The sequence below is a fragment of the Bos taurus genome, chromosome 9 (genome assembly GCF_002263795.3).
Source record: "Bos taurus isolate L1 Dominette 01449 registration number 42190680 breed Hereford chromosome 9, ARS-UCD2.0, whole genome shotgun sequence".
NCBI lineage: Eukaryota > Metazoa > Chordata > Mammalia > Artiodactyla > Bovidae > Bos > Bos taurus.
In genome coordinates this window covers 1,647,495-1,653,494 of record NC_037336.1, presented here as the reverse complement: position 1 = coordinate 1,653,494, position 6,000 = coordinate 1,647,495, and positions in this window count along the sequence as shown.

Genomic DNA, 6,000 nt, shown 5'->3' with positions numbered 1-6,000 from the left:
GAGAATAGCATTGAAACATGTATATTACCATATGTGAAATAGATCTCCAGACCAGGTTTTATGCATGAGTCAGAGTGCTCAGGGTGGGTGCACTGAGATGACCCTGAGGGATGAGATGGGGAGGGTGGTGGGAGGGAGGGTCAGGATGGGGGATACATGTACACCCATGGCTGATTATGTCAATGTGTGGCAAAACCACCACAATATTGTAAAGTAATTAGCCTCCAATTAAAATCAATTAATTAATTTTAAAAAGAGAGAGAGATGGGAATATCAGATCACTTTTACCTGCCTCTTGAAAAACCTATATGCAGGTCAAGAAGCAACAGTTAGAACTGGACAAGGAACAGCCGACTGGTTCCAAATTGGGAAAGGAGAACACCAAGGCTGTATATTGTTACCCTACTTATTCAACTTATATGTAGAGTACATCCTGCAAAACGCTGGGCTGAATAAAGGACAAGGTGGAATCAAGATTGCCGGGAGAAATATTGATAACCTCAGAAATGCAGATGGCATTACCCTTATGGCAGAAAGTGAAGGAGATCTAAAGAGCCTCTTGATGTAAGTGAAAAAGGGAAGTGAAAAAAATTGCCTTAAAACTCAACATCTCAAAATTAAGATCATGGCATCTGGTCCTATCACTTCACTGCAAATAGATGGAGAAACCATGAAAACAATGACAAACTTTATTCTCTTGGGCTCCAAAGTCACTGCAGATGGTGAATACAGTCATAAAATTAAAAGACACTTGCTCCTTGGAAGAAAAGCTATGACCAAACTAGACAGCATATTAAAAAGCAGAGACATTACTTTGCCAGCAAAGCTCCCTCTAGTTAAAGCTATTGTTTTTCCAATAGTCATGTATGGATGTGAGTTGGGCTATAAATAAAGCTGAGTGCTGAAGAATTAATGCTTTTGAACTGTGGTGTTGGAGGAGACTCTTGAGAATCCCTTGGACTGCAGGGAGATCAAACCAGTCAATCCTAAAGGAAATCACTCCTGAATATTCATTGGAAGGACTGATGCTGAATCTGAATCTTCAGTACTTCGGCCACCTGATGCAAAGAACTGACTCATTAGGAAAGATCCTAATGCTGGGAAAGATTGAAGGCAGGAGGAGAAGGGGATGACAGAAGATGAGATTGTTGGATGACATCACCGACTCAACGAACATGAGTTTAAGCAAGTTCTTGTGGTTGGTGATGGACAGGAAGCCTGGCATGCAGCAGGCACACCTAAGCAACTAAGCTGAATTACTCTTTTTAAAACCAGAATTCAATTGTTCTAATTATCAGCAATCCCACAAATGGCCATAGGCTCCCTCAAGACTCAGGAAACTTAGGGTGAATGGTTAGCTTTCATAATGTTTTAATTTATATTCTGTGATGCTGGTATCACTATCTAGATTGTATATTCTGTTCTTTCCATTGATCTGTTGCTAGTATCTAAAGAAAATTGCTAATTAATACTCACTCATATCTAGCAGAAGAAGCTGCTTTTCTCAACCAGAAACCCCAGAATATAGGGAAGAGAAATGTGTGTGTATGTGTGTGTGTGTGTCTACATATGTATGGTGTACATGTATGTATACATTTATGTGTTTCAATTCTAGCACTTAGTTGTATATTGTGAGCTGTCTGTTTTTTGTTTACTTGATTTTTTTTAAATTTCCAGACTTCTTATCTCTCCAATACAATAAAAATTACTGGTAAATTGCAAAGTCCAATCAAAAATAAGACTCTAATTTCTCAATGAAAAACTGTTTGAAGGAAAACTTCTTTTTTCCCCTTAGTACAACTTTTTCTGTGCTGATGAAGCAAAATGGAAAAGCATTAACACCACTATTAAAGTGGATGATGGACAAAAGTATACAGTTTATCAGGTAAGCAATTTTTTCCCACTTCATCTCACATGCAGCAAAGACTGCTTTGTGTATATTGCTTTTGCACTTTAAAGTGGAAGCTCTCCTGATTAATATTCACATGTATTTGTGTGGGAATTAATCTTTAACCCTCTGTTTTTTTTTTTTCCTCTATGTGCTAAAATAGTACTGGGGAAAGAATGCTAATGAGGTTATATTATCAGTGAATTTACATAAGCAGTTTTTTTTTTTTTAAACTTTACATAATTGTATTAGTTTTGCCAAATATCAAAATGAATCCATCACAGGTATACATGTGCTCCTCATCCTGAACCCTCCTCCCTCCTCCCTCCCCATACCATCCCTCTGGGTCGTCCCAGTGCACTAGCCCCAAGCGTCCAGTATCGTGCATCGAACCTGGACTGGCATCTCATTTCATACATGATATTTTACATGTTTCAATGCCATTCTCCCAAATCTTCCCACCCTCTCCCTCTCCCACCGAGTCCATAAGACTGTTCCATACATCAGTGTCTCTTTTGCTGTCTCGTACACAGGGTTATTGTTATCATCTTTCTAAATTCCATATATATGCATTGGTATACTGTATTGGTGTTTTTCCTTCTGGCTTACTTCACTCTGTATAATAGGCTCCAGTTTCATCCACCTCATTAGAACTGATTCAAATGAATTCTTTTTAATGGCTGAGTAATACTCCATTGTGTATATGTACCACAGCTTTCTTATCTATTCATCTGCTGATGGACATCTAGGTTGCTTCCATGTCCTGGCTATTATAAACAGTGCTGATTTATAAAGAAACCTCACACTTTTTTCCACTTAAAGGAGTTATAAAAAGCCACTGGTATTTCTTTTGATAAACAGAGTCAAGTATATTCACTTAGAAAATGTGGAACATTCAGAAAAACATAAAGAAGAAAGGTAAAATGATCATTATACCACAATCAATATAGAATTATAAACATGTTATTATGTTCCTGAAAAATGCATTTGAAGTTGACTTTACCCCCAAATTCTCAACAAAATAGATATAACTTTTGCCAATCTGTTAAAGTGAAAATAACATTTTACTTAATTTGCCATTTTTAGTAAGATTTAATATTTAATATAGATTTATTTACTGCCTATATGTCTTTTTTGTGTGTGTGTGTGTGTCCTTTCACCTTTTTTCCTAATTAAGCTATGTTTTGAAATACACAACACCATCCTTATCCAGCATCTAGACCAAAGTAAATCATTTGGTTATGACAGTAGGCTATTATTGAGTAAAAATAATCATCTATTTAATGCCAAAAAAGAAAGCAAAGAGGCAAAAGCAGAGACAGAGAAAGAAGTAAAAAATAAAAAAAATCTTAAATTCTACTCTCATTAGGCCAGAACTACCAAAATCCTGTTTAGAATATAGACCCATAGAAAAAATTGACTAAAAATCTATTTTTTTCTCATGCTGAGTTATGTCTAACTCTTTGCAATCATGGACAGACAGGCTCCTCTATCCATGGGATCCTTCAGACAAGAATACTGGAGTGGGTTGCCATTCCCTTCTCCAGTGGACTTTCTGGACCAAGGGTTCAAACTCAGGTCTCCTGTTTTGCAGGCAGCTTCTTTACCATCTGGCCTACCAGAGAAGACTCAATAAACAGTCTATTTATCAACTAAATTGAGGAAAGTCTACATTACATATTGAAGGAAAAAATGCAACCCTCTATTCTTGCCTGGGAAATCTCATGAACAGAGAAGCCTGGTGGGCTACATCCCATAGCATAACATAGAGTCAGACATGACTGAGCGATGACTAGGCATGCATGCACACTGCATCACATACCTTCCCTGACATTCAAAATACAGGTGTGCATTTTCAGACTTATGAGGTCCTAATTTAATAAAATCTCACTTTCTTTGCTTAACTTAAGACACAGGCACAGAATTCTTTAATATTTTCTTCAGCATTTTAACTTCTTAAATAATCAGAGCGGAAGGCAGTGCACTTTGGGAATGTTATCTTAGCCAAAGTGATACTTTCACAGGGCAGAGAATACCATCATTTGGATGGAAATCAGGTTTATGAGCATTGCGGAAGAATCATATCACAAAAGACCAATATGTGAACACTTCTGTGAAAGAAAGAGAGATGAGAAGTGATGTGAGATAGGTGTACACAGAAACTGCTGTTTTGCTATGGGGCATGTTGAAAAGGGGTTAAAAAATAAATTAAGAACACAGTAATAATAGTTACAGCTTACTAAACACCAATATGTGTCATGTAGTAATTCTATTACATATACAAACTTATTCTTTTCTGAGAGCAGTTTTAATTATTAACTTTTTATTACAGTTTTTTTTAAATTTTGTATTGAAATATACTTGATTTACAGTGCTTCAGGTATACACCAAAGTGATTCAGTTATATGTATTCTTCTTCATATTCTTTTCCATTATAGTTTATTATAAGATAATGAATATAATTCCATGTTCTATATAGTAGAAACTTATTGTTAATTAATTATCTTTTTAATATATTTTTACTCTCATTTTCCAGATGCAGAACTAGGAGATTGATTAAATACAGAAAAAAAAAGGGGGGGGGATAAAAAAAAAGGTATAATTCCAAGTCTACTTCAAAATGTGTGATATATTTTAAGGCATAAGTGCAATGACCCATATTGAAGAAACATAATACAATTTGATCTCTTATTTTCTCCTACCCTAAAAGAACTTGGAGAAGGAAATGGCAACCCACTCCACTATTCTTGCCTGGAAAATTCCATGGACAGAAGAGCCTGGTGGGCTACAGCCCATGGGGTTGCAAAGAGTTGGACATGATTGAACAACTAATACTAAAAGAACTGCTGCATGTTGAAGATAAGAATTAAAATGACCTGCCCTGTCTTAGACCCCACTCCAGTACTCTTGACTGGAAAATCCCGTGGACAGAGAAGCCTGGTGGACTGCAGTCCTTGGGGTCGCTAGGAGTTGGACATGACTGAGGGACTTCACTTTCACTTTTCACTTTCATGCATTGGAGAAGGAAATGGCAACCCACTCCAGTGTTCTTGCCTGGAGAATCCCAGGGATGGGGGATCCTGGTGGGCTGCCGTCCGTGGGGTCGCTAGGAGTTGGACACGACTGAAGCGACTTAGCAGCAGCAGCAACAGCCTTGTCTTTGAGCAGCAAGAACAATAATAATTGTCACACTTTAATAGCACACTTTAAGTAGCCACCATATGCTGAATGCTTTACAAACACATAACTAGTAATAACTGATCATCGTGAAACTCTTAATGTCTATTGTGTTGGTTTGGTTGGGCTGCCATAATAAAGTATTACAGACAGGGGGCTTAAACAACAGAAATTTATTTTCTCACATTTCTGGAGGCTGGAATTCTGAAATCATGATTTTGTCAGAATTTGCAGCAACATGGGTGCAACTAGATATTAACATACCAAGTGAAGTAGTCTGAAAGAGAAAGACAAATACCATATGATAGGATTTATATGTAGAATCTAAAATATGGCACAAATGAATCTATCTATAAAACAGAAACAGACTCACAGATATTAGAGAGGAGACTCATGGTAGCCAAGGGAGAGGGTTTTAGGGCAATGGTGGAGGTGATGGTTAGCAGATGTAAGCTATTCAAATCCAAAATGGATACACAACAAGGTCACAGTGTACAGCACAGGGAACTACACTCAATATCATGAGGTACCATAACAGAAAATAATATTTTACAAAAGGAGGTGTGTCTATATGTGTGTGTGTAACTGTCAGGAGAGAGCAAATTAGTCAAGATGGCATGTTCAGGTTATCTTGCCCCATGTTTTGTAAATAATGACTATGTGACAGCTGAGATCATTTGTATCATGGTGCATGTGAGTCAGGAGATACTCACTCTGTCAGGAGCTACTTTGTGCTGTCTGGATATATCAGCTCCACTTAGAAAGCAGCAGCAACTACTCCTGCATTATGGCTGTGTCCATTGGGTCAGCCATGAGGGGGGACAATATAGCCTGTCTGCTGCTACCATTGCTGCATCAGCCAGGAGAGAATAAACAGCTCTGTGGTTCCTACAGCTCTTCAAGTTTTCTTCCAGCCTCTTAGCTTGTGCCTTGCC